We start from the raw sequence: 20,490 nt of genomic DNA, 5'->3' as shown, positions 1-20,490 counted from the left end.
TCCGTTATCGTACTCAGAGCTTACAGAACACTAGGGTTCACTTCACTCCAGGCTTCCTCTGCCTCAGTTTCTATTTCACTGCTTCTTCCTGTTCAGCCGTAGTGGATTCCATGTTCGCTTGCATTCCTGCGGCGGGGTTTTCTGGATTTATTGGTCTTCGAGTTAAGGATTTTCCAGAAATAGTCATGTAGGCTCATTCTAGAACAGCTTCTACTCACACATGTACAGTTTCACCAGATGAACGCAGAACTTAAACCTGGGGTGGGCAATGAAGTTTCCGATGGGGCCACATGAGAAACTTTGACAGTTGTTAAGGGCCAGATCAATACACTTGCAGCTCTCCTAAATATCTCTCTCTGTCTATATATATACTTCACTATAATACAAAACCAGTAAACGCAACAACACTAATAAAATGAAAATGTGGAGCACAGAATACTATATTAATGAATATTCACAAAAAGACTTTGGAAAATGTGCAAACCAGCTCCACATTAACTATACATGAAAACTCTGAGTGCATCCAGCTTCGTTTGTTTGCACATCACAGTTCCTTTTCGTTTCTTTTCCTCTGACTTCAGAAAAGAAATACTTGCAGGTCCATGTCTTGTTAAACACTCTGCATTCGGAATTAATCTTTCTTTTTTTTGCCATTAGCTGACATCTTCATGAGCTGAAACTGACCAACAAACCAACCAGTGCATCAGCCTTATGCAAGTACAGAAAGTATGTGTGCAAAAACACTATCCTTCAAAATAAAAGCAGTGGCGTTGTATTGGTTACGTCTATTATGATGATACATATTTGCATTGACTTTTAATTTGCCAGTGACCTCATGTGGGCCAGTTAGGGTCAGCTGTTGGGCCGCATGAGGCCTCCGGGCCTTACAATGCCCGGGTCGGATTTAAACAGATATTTCAGTAAATCTCACCGGAGCTTAACAAGACAAGGTGTTCATACTACAGCACCATCATGCCCCCTCCCTTTGAATGACCGGCAGAAACCCCTGGTTCCACTGAAAACATCCATAAATCATGTCAGGGACAGACGTTTCAACAGCACAGACAACAAGGCAGACCACCTCCATGAACTGTCGTCAGTACGTAAGAACAAACCGACCCTAAAGCCACAGAGCGGTGCTTCATCATCACTGGCTGTTCTGCTGTAAATGATTTAAAAGTGCTTTTATTGCATTTGTAGTGTTTTCAGATTTATGCAGAGGACAGTGGTCTGATGGAGTTCCTCTCAGATCCTCATCATCTTCATCAGTTTGTCGTGTTATTTCTTGTCTTTTCGGTGGAATAAGACCAAGTGTACTGTGGTTGTAAAGGGAACTTTAAAGTCCGTGGACGCCTTGGATCCAGGTGTTTGTGTTCTAACAGCAGTCTGGGATCCAAAACAATAAGGACTAATGTCAGAATAGTTTTAGATTATGGGATAGATATCAGTGCATTGGTCCATTTGGGTTCAATTATTATCTTTCTGAAATGACTCACAGATGGTTTGGACTCAGTTTATGTCAACATTGATTTTTTTTATCCATGTCTATGATTTTAAATGTTGTACCTCTGAATTTCCTCCACCAAGGAGGTTCTGTTTTGCCGACGCTGGTTTGTTTGTCTGTGTGCAAGATAACTGAAAAAGTTATGGACAGATTTGGATGAAAATTTCAGTAAACATTGATACTGGCACAAGGAGCAAATGATTACATTTTAGTGGTGATGGGGGGGGCACACTGATCTACCTTGGTGGAGGTCTGCGCTCTCCGAGTGCTTTTCTAGTTTCTCAAATATTTTTTTGTGCTCTTTTGTGATCACCCAAAACCACTCAAAAACAACCCAAAAAACAGCCAAAGTCACCCAACAACCATCCAAAAACCATCTAAAAATCATCTAAAAAAACATCTAAAAATCATACAAAACCATACAAAAAAAATAGGACCTATGTCCCTGTATCTTACCGGCCTAATTAAAACTTTGGGAAATGTATCCAGATCCATTTATTCTCCCCCAGTTCTGTGTATTTATTCTATTACAGAAATAGCCCATGTTTTGCTCATATTCAATCAGATGTGTAAAAAAGTCAAATTCCATCTTGATATCATTGATACTGATTTATTGGATCAACCCACTTCCTATCTGTTATAATGGGAACATTTTTCAAAGTGGCACCAAATCCAGAATCAGATCTGGATCCAAATAATTTCACTAACTTTTGTTGACATCATCATAAAGAAGCTGTAGACCAAGTTTGACGTCAATTGGAATTGTAGTTTTGGAGAAGAAGACGATTGAAAGTTTTGTAACGGACGACAGACGCTGCATGATGACAGGAGCTTTTGGTCTGTCGGCCGCTAAGATAAAAACTATCCAACCCCCCCCCCAAAAAAACCAAAAACACCCAGCCCAGGTGAATCCAGGTGTTTGTGTTCTAACAGCGGTCTGGGATCCAAAACAATAAGGACTAATGTCAGAATACAGTTTTATATTATGGGATGGATATCAGTGCATTGGTCGTTTGGTTCAGTTTCTTCTCTTTGTTTGTAAAATGACTCACAGACGGTTTGGACTGAATTCTAGTCTGAGAGGACGGATCTGAGATGAGGAGGTCTGGGATCCTGAGTGTTCAGAGTCAATGAGTAAAAAAGACCAAAATAATCAACAAATCAAACATAAACGAACAAAAATGAATAAAACAAACAAACAACAAATAAATAAATTTCTCTCAACGTTGATTTTTTTTTTTTCCCTGACTTTGATTTTCACTGTTCTTCCTCTAAATGTCTGTAATATTTTTCTGCTCTGACTGTAAATAATCATTTCCTTCTACTTTCATCACATCTGACTGAGGAAGAAACATCTACCATTAAACTGTAAATAAATCTGGATGTTTGTGAACTCTGTGGACATAAACCTGTGGACACATCATGTCTGCAGCTGTCACATGTCCTGTTCAGGAGGATCACACACAAAACATCTATATTCATTTAAGGTTTAATGGTAGATTTTACTGTATTCTGTCCTGTTTTAGTTATTTGATTATTTTTATTCTACAAAAATGAATTATTGTATCTGTGAAGCATCATTTAGTCCAAAACCCAAAGAGATTCACTTTAACACAACAGTGACAGAAAATGAACTGAAATGAACTTGTAAACCATAATTAAAACACTGATTAATTACTGATCGACTGCAGAAAAATGACACGAATGGACGATAATATTCAGCCTGATCTAATGCAGATGAAACGGATCTGAAATGAAACATTTAAACTGTGGTGTTGACCTGTGGGGAACCCTGGTTCTAGATCCTCTGATCCACTTCAGTCCTCTCCTTTCTTGGTAAATTCCTCTGTCATTTTCAGCTGAATAACCTCTAGGCTAACATGTCTGTTTCTGCACCATGGCAACGTGGCCCTAATGTTTATCTGTTGCTAGGTAACCCACTTCAATGATGATTCTATGATTCTGGCATTTGTACAGCTGTTGTGTTCCAAAACTACTAACATCTCCCAAAATATTGGTCCGATCAACTTCCTGTTTTCACGAGTGTGTTCCTGGACCAAAATTACAGAAGTGTGACAAACTGCAGCAGTCAGCTGTGTACGGAGTCCACTTCACTTTTAGAATATAGAGATGACTCACTGAAGGACGTTTATGTCAACTCTATGGACATAAACCTGTGGACACAGCATGTCTGCAGCTGTCACATGTCCTGTTCAGGAGGATCACACACACAAACATCTATATTTATTTATAGTTTAATGGTAGATGTTTCTTCCTCAGTCAGATGTGATGAAAGTAGATGGAAATAATTATTTACAGTCAGAGCAGAAAAATATTAGAGACATTTAGAGGAAGAACATTTAAAATTAAAAAAATAAAAAATAAAGCTCAATGTTGAGAGAAATCAATTTGAGTATTTTATTCATTTTGTTTATTATTTTGTTTATTTTTGTTCATTTATGTTTGATTTGTTGATATTTTGGTCTTTTTTTTTAAACTTGTTTTGGTGATTTTTATCATTTTGTTGATTATTTTGTCAAATTCTGTTCATTTTTTCTTTCTCAGTTAGATGTGATGAAAGTAGATGGTTAGTAAAAAAAAAAGTAAAATGAACAAAAGCAGCAACAAAATTAATAAAAATTACCAGCACAAGCATAAAAAGTGAACAAAAATGAAGAAAAGAGCAATGTAATGAGCAAAATACACACACAAAAAAAACAAAGTAGATGATCAGATTAGGAAGAAAATGATTATTTACAGTCAGAGCAGGAAAAATATTAGAGAATTTAGAGGAAGAACATTTAAAAAAATCATGAATAAAAAAAAACAACAAAATCAATGTTCCAATCAGTGCTCCAAAAAACTGCATAATAATGGACAGATGGACAGATGGACAGATGGACATGCTGACTGTATTTGTACCAGGGGCTCAAAAAAACCAAACAAACATCCAAACCTGTCACATCTATAGAATTCCTCAGTAGGAGAAATGATGAAAAAAATGACACCTGTAGACAGAAGCACCATTATGACAAATACCAGGGATGAGTCACCTGTGAATTAACGGGAAACGTCTGCGTGGACCTGCACATCTGTCGGCTACGAAACCTTTTATCGAGATGTTGGTGTTACACCCTGAAGGCCACGCGTGAAACCCCCCCCACACAAACACATGGGTTTAAGCTGAACCCTGACACCAGGGCACAGGTCGCATTAACCACAAATATTCCATCACTGACAGATTTTTTTTTAAATGACGGAAAATTCTGAAGGTCGTCCATCATTTTGACAGATTAAAATACGGAGGGTAATCTACCAAAGAACGCACTGTGAACAGAACCTGCTGCAGGTTCACTGCTCTGTCTGTGAGCAAGGCATCAAACATTCTGTAACAGGATCCAACTGTACAGAACCAACAGCACCTGTACAGAACCAACAGAACCCGTACAGAACCAACAGAACCTGTACAGAACCAACAGTACCTGTACAGAACCAACACCTGTACAGAACCACAGCACCTGTACAGAACCAACAGCACCTGTACAGAACCAACAGAACCCGTACAGAACCAACAGAACCTGTACAGAACCAACAGTACCTGTACAGAACCAACACCTGTACAGAACCAGCACCTGTACAGAACCAACAGCACCTGTACAGAACCAACAGCACCTGTACAGAACCAACACCTGTACAGAACCAACAGCACCTGTACAGAACCAACAGAACCTGTACAGAACCAACAGAACCTGTACAGAACCAACAGTACCTGTACAGAACCAACACCTGTACAGAACCAACAGAACCTGTACAGAACCAACAGCACCTGTACAGAACCAACACCTGTACAGAACCAACAGCACCTGTACAGAACCAACAGCACCTGTACAGAACCAACAGAACCTGTACAGAACCAACAGTACCTATACAGAACCAACACCTGTACAGAACCAACAGAACCTGTACAGAAACCAACAGCACCTGTACAGAACCAACAGAACCTGTACAGAACCAACAGTACCTGTACAGAACCAACACCTGTACAGAACCAACAGAACCTGTACAGAACCAACAGCACCTGTACAGAACCAGCCCTGTACAGAACCAACAGTACCTGTACAGAACCAACACTGTACAGAACCAACAGAACCTGTACAGAACCAACAGCACCTGTACAGAACCAACACCTGTACAGAACCAACAGCACCTGTACAGAACCAGCACCTATACAGAACCAACAGCACCTGTACAGAACCAACAGAACCTGTACAGAACCAACAGCACCTGTACAGAACCAGCACCTGTACAGAACCAACAGCACCTGTACAGAACCAACAGAACCTGTACAGAACCAACAGTACCTGTACAGAACCAACACCTGTACAGAACCAACAGAACCTGTACAGAACCAACAGCACCTGTACAGAACCAACAGAACCTGTACAGAACCAACAGTACCTGTACAGAACCAACACCTGTACAGAACCAACAGCACCTGTACAGAACCAACAGAACCTGTACAGAACCAACACCACCTGTACAGAACCAGCACCTGTACAGAACCAACAGCACCTGTACAGAACCACACCTGTACAGAACCAACAACACCTGTACAGAACCAACAGCACCTGTACAGAACCAGCACCTGTACAGAACCAACAGCACCTGTACAGAACCAACACCTGTACAGAACCAACAGAACCTGTACAGAACCAACAGCACCTGTACAGAACCAACACCTGTACAGAACCAACAGAACCTGTACAGAACCAACAGCACCTGTACAGAACCAGCACCTGTACAGAACCAACAGCACCTGTACAGAACCAACAGAACCTGTACAGAACCAACAGTACCTGTACAGAACCAACACCTGTACAGAACCAACAGCACCTGTACAGAACCAACAGAACCTGTACAGAACCAACAGCACCTGTACAGACCAACACCTGTACAGAACCAACAGCACCTGTACAAACCAACAGAACCTGTACAGAACCAACAGCACCTGTACAGAATCAACAGAACCTGTACAGAACCAACAGCACCTGTACAGAACCAACACCTGTATAGAACCAACAGCACCTGTACAGAACCAACACCTGTACAGAACCAACAGCACCTGTATAGAACCAACACCTGTATAGAACCAACAGCACCTGTACAGAACCAACACCTGTACAGAACCAACAGCACCTGTACAGAACCAACACCTGTACAGAACCAACAGCACCTGTACAGAACCAACACCTGTACAGAACCAACACCTGTATAGAACCAACAGCACCTGTACAGAACCAACAGCACCTGTACAGAACCAACACCTGTATAGAACCAACACCTGTATAGAACCAACAGCACCTGTACAGAACCAACAGCTGTACAGAACCAACAGCACCTGTACAGAACCAACACCTGTACAGAACCAACACCTGTATAGAACCAACAGCACCTGTACAGAACCAACACCTGTATAGAACCAACAGCACCTGTACAGAACCACACCTGTACAGAACCAACAGCACCTGTACAGAACCAACAGCACCTGTACAGAACCAACACCTGTATAGAACCAACAGCACCTGTACAGAACCAACACCTGTACAGAACCAACAGCACCTGTACAGAACCAACACCTGTATAGAACCAACAGCACCTGTACAGAACCAACACCTGTACAGAACCAACACCTGTATAGAACCAACAGCACCTGTACAGAACCAACACCTGTACAGAACCAACACCTGTACAGAACCAACAGCACCTGTACAGAACCAACACCTGTATAGAACCAACACCTGTACAGAACCAACACCTGTATAGAACCAACAGCACCTGTACAGAACCAACACCTGTATAGAACCAACAGAACCTGTACAGAACCAACACCTGTATAGAACCAACACCTGTATAGAACCAACACCTGTATAGAACCAACAGAACCACTGTTCACAACTACACTGAATACAACAGCGGTACTACAGTCACATGACTCACCGTTAGTCCACCTGTAGTAGACCCCCTGTCCAGTTAGTCCACCTGTAGTAGACCCTGTCCAGTTAGTCCACCTGTAGCAGACCCTGTCCAGTTAGTCCACCTGTAGTAGACCCCCTGTCCAGTTAGTCCACCTGTAGTAGACCCCCTGTCCAGTTAGTCCACCTGTAGTAGACCCTGTCCAGTTAGTCCACCTGTAGCAGCCCCTGTCCAGTTAGTCCACCTGTAGTAGACCCCCTGTCCAGTTAGTCCACCTGTAGTAGACCCTGTCCAGTTAGTCCACCTGTAGCAGACCCTGTCCAGTTAGTTCACCTATAGTAGACCCCGTCCAGTTAGTCCACCTGTAGCAGACCCCGTCCAGTTAGTCCACCTGTAGCAGACCCCGTCCAGTTAGTCCACCTGTAGCAGACCCTGTCCAGTTAGTCCACTTTTAGCAGACCTGTCCAGTTAGTCCACCTGTAGCAGACCCTGTCCAGTTAGTCCACCTGTAGCACCTCCTCAGTTCTTTCCAGTAAATGTGATGTCATCGGTAAACGTGGTGAAAACCATCTTAAATATTCTAATAAGGTTTTTCCCAGGATAACCACAGATTCTTCCAGGATCATCTCTGGACCTGCTGCGGTGGTCCTGCCTCTCTCCTGCCCTCGTCATCGCCACTCACTTATCCTCAACTGCCTCCATGTGTCTCCCCTCTCCCCCAGTCTCTGTCTCTATCTCTCTCTCTTTTCTTTTTCTTTACTCTCCTCTTTAACCCCAGCTGCTCCTGTCACTCGTCCCTCCTCCTCAGTCTGGTTCTGCTCCAGGTTTCTGCTGTTAAAGGTCCTGTTTCCTTCCACTGTCTCCATCACTAGTGTTTCTCCTGGAGGATTCTGTTGGGTTTCTGTAAATTGGCTTCAGTCTGGTTTGGACCAACTATGTATAAAGTGTCATGAGAGAACTTTTGTGATCTGGCGCTATATAAATTAAATTTGATTGATTGAGTGATTTAATTGGTTTTCCCGTAAGTGGCTTTGGAAAAAAGCGTCTGCCAAATGCGTAAACATAAACATAAAACAGAGGGACTGATGGAGTGAAGGATGAAGGACAGGCAGCTCCTCCTGCAGTTCTTCTTTCCTTTGGTGTGTTCTATGCTCATGTTCTACCTTTACTATGCTATTAGATTTCATGTCCGTTTGTTTGCAGATCTGTGCTTCACAGAAGCTGAACCCTGACCCTCAGTTCATGGACTGGACAGTGTGTGACAGTTTAGAATGTGTCCAGAGAACACAGCAGTTCAGAGTGGAGGACAGGATTCTACCAGTGGTGATGTGATGTTGGGTTCAACTACAGCTGCTGCATCACTGACATGTTTTTGAACATTACACACTAAATATAGCTCATTATCATTAAAAAACTAGAAGCACTCGGAGAGCGCAGACCTCCGCCAAGGCTGATCAGTGGCCCCCCCTGTGGGCCCCCCCACCCCCGATCACCACCAAAATTTAATCATTTCTTCCTTATCCCATTTCCAACAAACCCTGAAAATTTCATCCAAATCTGTCCATAACTTTTTGAGTTATGTTGCACACTAACGGACAGACAAACAAACAGACAAACAAACAAACAAACAAACAACAACCCTGGTAAAAACATAACCTCCTTGCGGAGGTAATAAAAATCTGAAATGATGGATAATAATATGTTATGATGGAATTTTTACGACCCTGTCCGACAAAATGACGAACAATGAAATGTCTAGTGCCACCTCTGTGCAGAGGGACAGGGACAGGGTAAGGGACAGGGACAAGGACAGGGTAAGGGTAAGGGACAGGGACAGGGACAGGGTAAGGGACAGGGTAAGGGTAAGGGACAGGGTAAGGGTAAGGGTAAGGGACAGGGTAAGGGACAGGGACAAGGACAGGGTAAGGGACAGGGACAGGGTAAGGGACAGGGTAAGGGACAGGGATAAGGACAGGGTAAGGGACAGGGTAAGGGACAGGGTAAGGGTAAGGGACAGGGACAGGGTAAGGGACAGGGACAAGGACAGGGTAAGGGACAGGGTAAGGGTAAGGGTAAGGGTAAGGGACAGGGTAAGGGACAGGGACAGGGTAAGGGTAAGGGACAGGGACAGGGTAAGGGACAGGGTAAGGGACAGGGTAAGGGACAGGGACAAGGACAGGGTAAGGGACAGGGACAGGGTAAGGGTAAGGGACAGGGTAAGGGACAGGGACAGGGTAAGGGACAGGGTAAGGGACAGGGACAAGGACAGGGTAAGGGTAAGGGTAAGGGACAGGGTAAGGGACAGGGTAAGGGTAAGGGACAGGGACAGGGTAAGGGACAGGGACAGGGTAAGGGACAGGGTAAGGGACAGGGACAGGGTAAGGGACAGGGACAAGGACAGGGTAAGGGACAGGGACAGGGTAAGGGTAAGGGACAGGGTAAGGGTAAGGGACAGGGACAGGGTAAGGGACAGGGTAAGGGACAGGGACAAGGACAGGGTAAGGGACAGGGTAAGGGTAAGGGTAAGGGACAGGGTAAGGGACAGGGACAGGGTAAGGGACAGGGACAGGGACAGGGAAGGGACAGGGTAAGGGACAGGGTAAGGGACAGGGAAAGGGACAGGGTAAGGGACAGGGTAAGGGACAGGGTAAGGGACAGGGACAGGGTAAGGGACAGGGTAAGGGACAGGGACAAGGACAGGGTAAGGGACAGGGTAAGGGTAAGGGTAAGGGACAGGGTAAGGGGACAGGGTAAGGGTAAGGGACAGGGACAGGGTAAGGGACAGGGACAGGGTAAGGGACAGGGTAAGGGACAGGGACAGGGTAAGGGACAGGGTAAGGGACAGGGACAAGGACAGGGTAAGGGACAGGGACAGGGTAAGGGTAAGGGTAAGGGACAGGGTAAGGGACAGGGACAGGGACAAGGACAGGGACAGGGTAAGGGACAGGGTAAGGGACAGGGACAGGGACAAGGACAGGGACAGGGTAAGGGACAGGGACAGGGTAAGGGACAGGGACAAGGACAGGGTAAGGGACAGGGACAAGGACAGGGTAAGGGACAGGGACAGGGTCTTACTGCTGGATCTGCTCTGCAGTGTGTTATCTGCCGTCGTAGTTGTAGTCGAACACCGGACCGGTCACCACGTTGATGCCGTTGTAAAACCAGGAGTATTTCAAACAGGGAGTTGTGGAAAATAGTCCCAGATTTCTACGAGGAGGAAAGGAGTGAGAAAAAGGACGAATAAACATTTAAGGAGATGAAATAAAACAGGTGTTGAACTGGAGTTAGATTATGAGTAGGATGGACGTTAGATCTATTTAGCTGTTTTAATTCAGACTTCTTATTTCAAATCATCTTCTTGTTTTTTTGTTTTTTTTCAGATCAGGTCATTTCCCGGTGGGACTGTATCTGTGTCGTCATGGTAACCCCCCATGTGTGGGTGTGTCCACTTACTCTTGAATCGGGGAACATGGGCACCACGTTGCTCATGAGCAGGGCATCGAACTGCTGCTCCACAGTGTCATTCAGATCTGCAAACACACACACACACACACACATGAGCCAAGACCCCCCAGACCCCCAGACCCCCCCAGGAGGACAGGACATGGGTGCATGGGTCATTATCAGTCTATTCGGAAGAACAACAACTGCTGTACTGGAAACCCCCCACCCACCCCACCCCACATGAGGCTGCTGCCAGTAAACGTGTCAAAGAAAACAGTGTGATTTGGTGGAAAAGGGGTGGGGTGGGGGGGCACAAGTGTGAAAAATTACAAAGTCAAAGTCCCGAAGGAGTGGGACATGGTTTGGAAACTGGGGAGGGGGCGTTGATGTGGCTGTGTGCTGGTGCGTAGGGGGGGTACAGGAAGGCGGGGTTACGTTTCCAGCAGACTCGTACTGGTCACAGCGGGGGCTGACGGACAGACGGACGTCAGGTCTCAGACAGTCGGGAATCGGCGGAGGCAGAGGGTCAAAGGTCATCTGCAACACAGGGGTCACATGGGGTCAGGGGGGACACTGTTAGAACAAGACACACACACACATTTACACATGGATTTATGGGGTTTGGAAATAAAAGAGGCAGAAAATGAACTGAACTGTTCAATATGTGTCCATTAATTTATATTGTTATTATTATTATTATTATTATTATTATTTTGTAATAACTGAAAAAACAGTGAGTTATAGCAAAAAATAAAACAAAACAGACTGGAATTTTTATATTTATTATAAAAAACAGTAAATGTTGATAATCAATCAATGACTGCATTATGTATCTGTTGTGGTTCGATATTAAAATTAGGAAAATTGTGTTGTTTGATTCTTGTATTCAGTTCATGATAAAGGTGTAAAAGCACTGAGGGGTTGGAAAATCAGTTTCTTCTTCTTCTTTCTACTCCTTTTGCAAAATTCAGACTTGTATGTTTGAAGATAGATTTTGTTCATTTAAATGTTAGTTTGTTTTTGTCTTAATGTTTTGTTTTATTTTGTTTCTTTGCATGTTCGAAATAAATAAATAAATGAAGAATGAAACTTTATGAGATTATCAATCATTCAATCAAATTTATTTATATAGCGCCAAATCATGACAAAAGTATGTCTGTCGTGGAGGCGTAAACAACATAAAAATTGTGGAGAATGGATCAGTTGTCAAACTGACAGACGAAGCTCCGCCCCCCTCTGTCAGAGGTCAGTTCTGACCTGTCCAGGAAGTCCTTCTAACTTAGAGTAGGCCGCGCTAGTAAATTTGATCATTTATTTGGAAAATTTCATGTACACAAAAATAAATGTACCTAAAACACACCCACATTTTAAAATCTTTCTGATGGAATTGGAAAAACATATTAAACCATTAGAATTTATCTTTAACAAAAAACAGCACCAGCGCCCTGTCACGTCTGCCACCAGACGTCAGTCTGGTCTGGTCTGTCTTGTGTGTTTGTCTGTCACTTCCTGTTTATTTTGTTCAGTTCTCCTCATGTGTCATGTCTGGTGTCTTTGCTTCCTGTCCCTTCCACCTGTGTGATTACTGTCTCCGCCCTGATGTGTTCCCTGTCTCACTGTCGTCCCTCCTCTTGTGTATTTCAGTCCTGTGTTTCCTCCTGTCCGTCGCCAGTTCGTATTTTCCTCGTGAGATACTTACCAGCGTTTTGGATCCTGTCTGTCTGTGTTGACCTGGTTTGCTTCTCTGACTCTTGCCTGTTTGCCTAACCCTGTCTGTGCTTCTGCCTCCAACGACTCAACGTGTGTTCGACCTTATCGCCTGTTCGACGGTACGTGAGCTAGCCTGATCCTTATGTCTGTTGCCTTTCCGTCTGCCTGCCGTGTAGGACCTGCTTCTGCCACTGACATCCCTTGCTTTCCCCTAGTCGGATTCCGACGTGCTTTACCGTTCCGGACGTGGGTTTTCGTCCGGTCCGCTTCACTAACCCTGAGAAGAACCCGGGACTCTGTGTTCTCAAGATTCTGTTCATTATCAGAGAACTGTCAGCTAACAGTGTGTTTAATGAACACTGTGAACTTTGACGTCCGTCTGGGTCTTGCATGTGGGTTCAGTTTATGTACTCAGTCCATCACACACCCTGGCAAATTAAAGAATTCTTTAAAATACATTGAACTCTCTGATGTATTAATTTATTTTTTGTTAGATATGTTTTTTGTTTTTTTTTAGACTATTTTTTTTATAAATTTGTACATCATAAAACAGCAAGAGAAAATAAAAAAAAAAAAAAAAAAAAAAAAATCCAAAACAACGTTCAAAAGCCAAAAAAGCCTTATATGAATAACTCCCCAGAAATGAACAATACACAGGAAATGAAAAAGAAAGAAAGAATTAAAAATACAATATAACTGAATTAATAAACTAAAGTGAAAAAAAATAAATAAAAAATGTATTTTTTTATATTTGTCTATTCTGCTTTGTGTCTTTAAATGCATGCATTCTTAAAATTATTTGTTCAAAAGCTTTTCTTTTTGACATTTTGATGTTTGTTCAAAATTTATATTTCTTGTATACCTAAATATTTTCAGTTAAAAAAATCAAAATAGCAGCCTGCACTAAGCTTAAATATGATTGGTTAATATGAAGTATGCCACTGTTGCTAAGCAGAAGAAATAAACTCATATGAAAACAGAATGTCAGCGGTTGGACTGGTCCTGGAGGTTCTGGGCACTTTGGGTCAGGCTGGACTGTTGTGGGTTCAGTCCAGATAAAGGAGATTAAAAAAACCTGCAGAACTGAGTAAACATTCATATGTGGACCTGTGGTTGAACAGAGAAAGAAAAGTGAAGAACCAGCACCGGTGGAAGACTGATGGACAGGATTCAAAGCAGGATGAACGACGCACTTCTGCTTTTTTATAGAAATATAAGTGAAGTTTAAAGGGGCCCGGTCTGGACTAAAGCCGGGCCTAAAGTAATGTCTGAATTTGTTTTTCCTTTTTTTTTTTTTTTTTCTCAGGTTTTTATTTAGAAATACTGAGAAAAATTCAACATACATTTAAATTACATTGTGGTCACGTAACAAGTATGTGACCAATGACCAATCTGTCCATTCTCAACACTTCAGTTTCCTTTTTTTTTTTTGTTAATAATAAACAAAACAATTGAACAGTGAACAATGGATGCATTGTTACTAGGGATGTCCGATAATATCGGCCCACCGATATTATCGGCCTGATATTGGCATAAAAATGTAATATCGGTGAATATCGGTATCGGTTTTTTTGCCTATCATTAAAACTGATAAAATAATGCCTTGATCTCACCGGCATTTACCGACGCATAAAAGAAGCATTGTTTGTAGCTGAAAGAAATGTGCAGTTTTCAAAACTGTGCAGTAGCGTTGCCACACTGTAACAGACTCATGGAGGGAGGGAGAGAAAAGAAATAAATATGGCCTTTTTTCCACAACTTAACTCTTTCTTCGCCAATGACCAGATTTTCCGTCAGTCCGTGTTTTCACTGTTATACTGTAGTTGAAGCTGTTGCGGATCGTGTGAATTACTTTCCTTAGTCCAAAAACAAAATATTAAGCAGCTTTTTCGGAAAAATGACGGACCGGGTTTAATGTTTTTGCACTGGAGTCTCCGTATCCCATGGCAACGCATCCAGCGTCAGTCACTGAATGAGGAAATGCAGACTGTGCAGGAACCGCACACAGTTTCAAAAGCCTTAAAGTGATTATGGAGACGAGTCTGACAGTTCAGTATATGATGGAGCTACAGAAGAACCATTTAGAGACAGGAACGGAGAAACAGAAGGTGAGGGAGACGGACACGGAACACGGGAAACACGGAGCGGCTCAGGTCCGACATGAAGGGGGGGGGGGGGGGGCACGGAGCGACACGGAGAAAATGACAGACAGGAGGAAATGAAAAGAGACATTTGTAGAGGACATTCAAGGAGAAGACAGACACACAGACATGGGACAGCAAAGGACAGCTAGTGTTCATCTGTTAGAGTGAGTTCAGATTCAGACTGAGGACACAGAACAGATTCAGCTGGAGAATGTCAGCAGGACACAGGGAAGACACTGTGGGATTTGGCTGGAATAGGAAAGAAATACATACATATTCATACACAGATAAAAACTAGAGGTCCATAGAATTATTTACAGATCAAACACCTAACACAACATTTTCAGTCAGCTCCAAAGATGAGTGAAAATGACCAAACAGGCTGGTGCTGGCTACCAACTCAGTGGAAAATGTTCTGGAGGGAGAGAGTTCAGCTGAAGTATGTGTTCTGTGCACAGACAGAGTTTACATTTAAAAGCCTTGTTGCATTTGAGAATGCATCCAATGGGGCATCACAGTAAAATTAGGCATGATGTGTTAATTCCATGACAGGAGATATGTGATGTTACTAAAATTAGTTTAATATCCCACATATATCGGCAGCGATATGGTAGATATCGGAATTGGAAATTAAGCGTTGGAATATCGGCATATCGTTTTTGGCAAAAAAGCCAATATCGGATCCCTAATTGTTACATAAAGAAAACACACACAAAGACCAAGAGACTCTGACCTCCTCTCTCCAAAGAAAAAAAAGAAAAAAAAATACATAAATAAATAAATAGGACTTTCCCCTGTAAGTGGCTTTGGAAAAAGTGTCTGCCAAATGCATAAACATAAACATAAATATAAAAAGGAGGATTAATTAAATACACAAAAACCAGACAGTTGCAGATCCATTGTCATTCTATCGTCATTTCTTGTACATTTAGGGTTCCAACAGACTGTGTTTGGTAAGTGTCAACAAAAACATCCCCTTTGACCAGAGATTTGAAAGTGTTCATTTGTAAGTGAAGGCAGAAGGTTCGTCTGTCCATCTGGTAAAGGTCATTCACAATATCCACCCATTTTTCCAGATGAGCTGGTTCAGGTTGGAGCCAGTGTCTGCTCACAGCCTTTGACCTGCACTTATTCCAGTTCTATACAAGCAGGCCTGGTCACTAAAATGTCCGTTTTTCCCATAATTAAGGTGGCAAATTCAAAGGTCAAGTATAAGGTTAAGTATATTCTATATTTTTGTATATCCTTCCAAAATTGTTTTATTTTTGGGCTTTTTAACCTTTTTTTTTTTTAAATTATTATTATTATTTCATCAACTTAACCCATAAACAAAAAGACCAAATCTCATAACTGTCATATTTTTAACCCTTTAAATTTACATTTATGCATTTGGCCATGTTTGAAGAGAAACAAACAATATTTTTGATCCAAAAACAGAAATATTTTTTTTTTTTCAATATTCTACATAAAATTGTATTATTATTTTAAATTTGTAATTTGTTCCTTCTGTCATATGTCAGTGATTCACACCAACATTGGTTCATATATTATTTTTATTCTTTTTTTTTGGTGGTAGGTCAGATGTTCAATGCTAATGTGTCATTGTTTAACTTTGGTCCGATTATTGTTGATGTTCAGGAAATGAACGGACTCTGATGAATGTAGTTGCTATTCTAAAACAGTTAATGCTGTTTGTGTCATCGGACACAGGAAACATGACACAACATGTGTCACTGTGTAAATATGCGCATGTACAGATGCTTTCCCACCACACAAACAACAACTTTACCTGGAACTCTGGAAAACTCAAACTTCTCACCATCAGACCAGTTCCAGAATACCAACAGAAGAACGTCTAAATAAGGTCAACTCCAAACTGTTCTGTTTTTACAGTGAAAAAAGTCCAATGACATGATGAGAAGGGTGAAATCCACACAGTTCCCTTTAAAAACATGTGAATGACAAGAACAACCTTGAAAAAACTGAGCTGTATTCAGACACAGGAGTTCATTCTGAACAGTATTCTGCCTCAGCATCATGTCCGTTATAACGTACAGATGACGCGACATTTAATCACATTTAATATTTGATTTGTCCTCAGATGTTTCAGGTCGTTATATTTGTTCAGGTTTTCACATTGTTTGTAAAAGGATAGTTTCATGTCATTTTAACTTTTTTACACTAAAATAAAGAGAATTTAGCGTTTACCGGTCTCTGTTTCACTGATCCTTAAATTGTGTGAATAGAACTCATGCATTCAAATTCACCAAATGGAAAAATGACAGTTTGGCCAAAACTTTAGTTTTTTGATTAAAAGTTTTTGTTCTTGTCAGACACAGGTGTCAAACATGCGTCCCGGGGCCCAAAACCGGCCCTCCAAAGGTTCCAGTCCGGCCCGTGGGATGAACTTTGTAGAAGTAAAGAAGATATGAACAGTCAAGGGCGTCGAACTCCAAAATAACAGCATAATAACCAAAAAATAATGACTCCAAATGTTCCTCTGGGTTTAATGTGAAAAAAAATAATAGGACATCATGCCTCTAAAGCAGGGTTCTCAAATGTTCTTTCAGGTTCCACATTCAGCCTGATTTGATCTGCAGTGGACCCAACCAGGAAAAGAAGAACAGAAGAACCCAGAAATAATGACAACTGACAATTATGTCTGTTTTTAGTGCAAAAAAAACCAAAAAACATTAAATTATGAAAATACTTACTTTTATAAACTATCCAAACAAAAAAGATGTGAATAAACTGAAAAAAACTGACATTTCTTATAAAAATCAGTGTAATTTTCTCAGTCTTCTTCCTCCACTTCTCATTAGTCCATGTGCATTCTGGATCAGATCTCCAAAGACACTAAACACTGAAGAACAGGAGAAAAGAGTTCAAAACTGGACTGAATTTAATACAGACATTTCAGGTTGGACACATTTGTTCAGGTTAGTCCCAGTTTATTGGTACAGGAGAGTTTGGAAATGGAAAAGAGTTTCACAATTTAATGTTTTTTTGTTGTGTTTTTTTGAACTAAAATTTGAGTTGTCCATTATTTGTAGGCATAATGTTAGGTTTTTTTGGGTGTTTTTTCTTTTTTGGAGATTTTTTTAGGTAATTTTTGGGTGGTTTTTGAGGTGGTTTTTGGGTGGTTTTTTGGGTGTTTTTTGGGCGTTTTTTGGGTGGTTTTCGGGTGATTTCTAGGTGGTTTTGGGTAATTTTCAGAGATTTTTAAGTGTTTTTCTAGGTGATTTTTGGGTGTTTTTTTGGAGTAATTTTTAGGTGGTTTTGGGGTCATTTTTGGGTGATTATAAGTATTTTTTGGGTGGTTTTTTAGGTGGTTTTTGAGTAATTTTAGGTGGGTTGGGTAATTTTTGGGTGAATTTGGGTGATTAGTAGTAAATTATCATTAGTCCATGTGCATTCTGGATCAGATCTCCAAAGACACTAAACACTGAGGAACAGGAAGAAAAGAGTTCAAACTGGACTGAATTTAATACAGACATTTCAGGTTGGACACATTTGTTCAGGTTAGTCACATTTTATTGGTACATGGAGAGTTTGGAAATGGAAAGATTTTCAGAATTTAATGTGATTTTTGCACTAAACAAAGACAAACATTTGAAGTTGTCATTACTTACAGGCATAATATAATATTTTTTTCACATCAAATCGAGAAGAAACTCCGCAGTCCTTCTTTTGTGTGGGTTCTTCTTCTGTTATTATTGACTGTAGATCAGATTGGTCTGGATGTGGAACCCACACTAAAATGAGTTCCAACGGCACTTCAACGCAAATTCATCCAGGAGCTGGATTAGAACCTTTGGCGGGCCACATTTGGGGCCTCGGGCCGCATGTTTGACAGCCCTGCTGTAGGTGGATGTTCAGGTGTTCATGGGTTAAATCAGACTCACACGTTTCCTCCTATATATAATCAGACGTGTTCCAGTATCTCTTCCTGGACAGATGAAACTCTCGAGCTGATTCAACTCTGCGGTGATGTCATACGCATGAATTAATTCCACCCAAATACCGACGCCTGTTGAGAACATGTTCACAGAATCCTGACTCAGGTCCACCTCATCAACCCATCAACAACCACAGTAAAAGGAGAAAAAAAACCACCAGGGTAATAATTAACAACAACACCAACTACAATTCCCATGATTCATTTGGGTCCGGGCAGCTGCATTACATGTGTTTGTGTTGTGACTAAAGGAACACCTATTTAGACACTTTCACATGAACGCGACTGGTGTCAGAGTCATGACAAGACTGATGTAACGCTGCTGAAAAGACCTGAAACTGAACTAAACCGGCCTAAACCTGCTGATCCACTAATCCCATCAGTACGGGCCAATAATGGTTGTCAAATACAGTTCTTCATCTGTTCATAATCCTCAGATATGACCATATTTGGACTTTCAGAGGCTCTGTGGTTACTGTGGAAACCTCGATTCACCAGTAAAACCCACAGAGTTGGAACTTACTGAACAATAATAATAAAATAATCAACAACACAAACAAAATGAATAATAAATCAACAAATAATATTAACATCACCAAAATAAGCCACAAACTGAAGAAAAATGTAAGAAAAAAATAGTAAAATAAGCCACAAACTGAAGAAAAATGTAAGAAAAAAAATAGTAAAATAAGCCCAAACTGAAGAAAATGTAAGAAAAAAATAGTAAAATAAGCCACAAACTAAGAAAAAATGTAAGAAAAAATAGTAAAATAAGCCACAAACGAACAAAAATGTAAGAAAAAAATAATAAATAAGCCACAAACTGAACAAAAATGTAAGAAAAATATAATAAATGAGCCACAAACTGAACAAAAATGTATGATAAAATAGTAAATAAGCCACAAACTGAACAAAAATGTAAGAAAAAAATAGTAAAATAAGCCACAAACTGAAGAAAAATGTAAGAAAAAATAGTAAAATAAGCCACAAACTGAAGAAAGAAATGTAAGAAAAAAATAGTAAAATAAGCCACAAACTGAAGAAAAATGTAAGAAAAAAATAGTAAAATAAGCCACAAACTGAAGAAAACTGTAAGAAAAAAATAGTAAAATAAGCCACAAACTGAAGAAAAATGTAAGAAAAAAAATAGTAAAATAAGCCACAAACTGAAGAAAAATGTAAGAAAAAAATAGTAAAATAAGCCACAAACTGAAGAAAAATGTAAGAAAAAATAGTAAATAAGCCACAAACTGAAGAAAAACTGTAAGAAAAAAATAAGTAAAATAAGCCACAAACTGAAGAAAAATGTAAGAAAAAAAATAATAAATAAGCCACAAACTGAACAAAAATGTAAGAAAAATATAATAAATAAGCCACAAACTGAACAAAAATGTAAGAAAAAAATAGTAAAATAAGCCACAAACTGAAGAAAAATGTAAGAAAAAAATAGTAAAATAAGCCACAAACTGAAGAAAAATGTAAGAAAAAAATAGTAAAATAAGCCACAAACTGAAGAAAAATGTAAGAAAAAAATAGTAAAATAAGCCACAAACTGAAGAAAAATGTAAGAAAAAAATAGTAAAATAAGCCACAAAGCTGAACAAAAATGTAAGAAAAAAATAGTAAAATAAGCCACAAACTGAAGAAAATGTAAGAAAAAATAGTAAAATAAGCCACAAACTGAAGAAAATGTAAGAAAAAAATAGTAAAATAAGCCACAAACTGAAGAAAAATGTAAGAAAAAAATAGTAAAATAA

The 20,490-nt window shown here is 40.6% G+C and overlaps 1 protein-coding gene across 1 annotated transcript in view; it reads right to left on the bottom strand.

The window, feature by feature from the left end:
* The window catches only part of LOC115428207 (venom phosphodiesterase 1-like), a 130,763-nt gene that overhangs the window by 53,069 nt on the left and 57,204 nt on the right, over positions 1–20,490 (bottom strand).

This window comes from Sphaeramia orbicularis, chromosome 11, assembly GCF_902148855.1.
Source record: "Sphaeramia orbicularis chromosome 11, fSphaOr1.1, whole genome shotgun sequence".
Taxonomy (NCBI): Eukaryota; Metazoa; Chordata; class Actinopteri; order Kurtiformes; family Apogonidae; genus Sphaeramia; species Sphaeramia orbicularis.
This window is presented reverse-complemented; position numbering and strand designations above follow the sequence as displayed.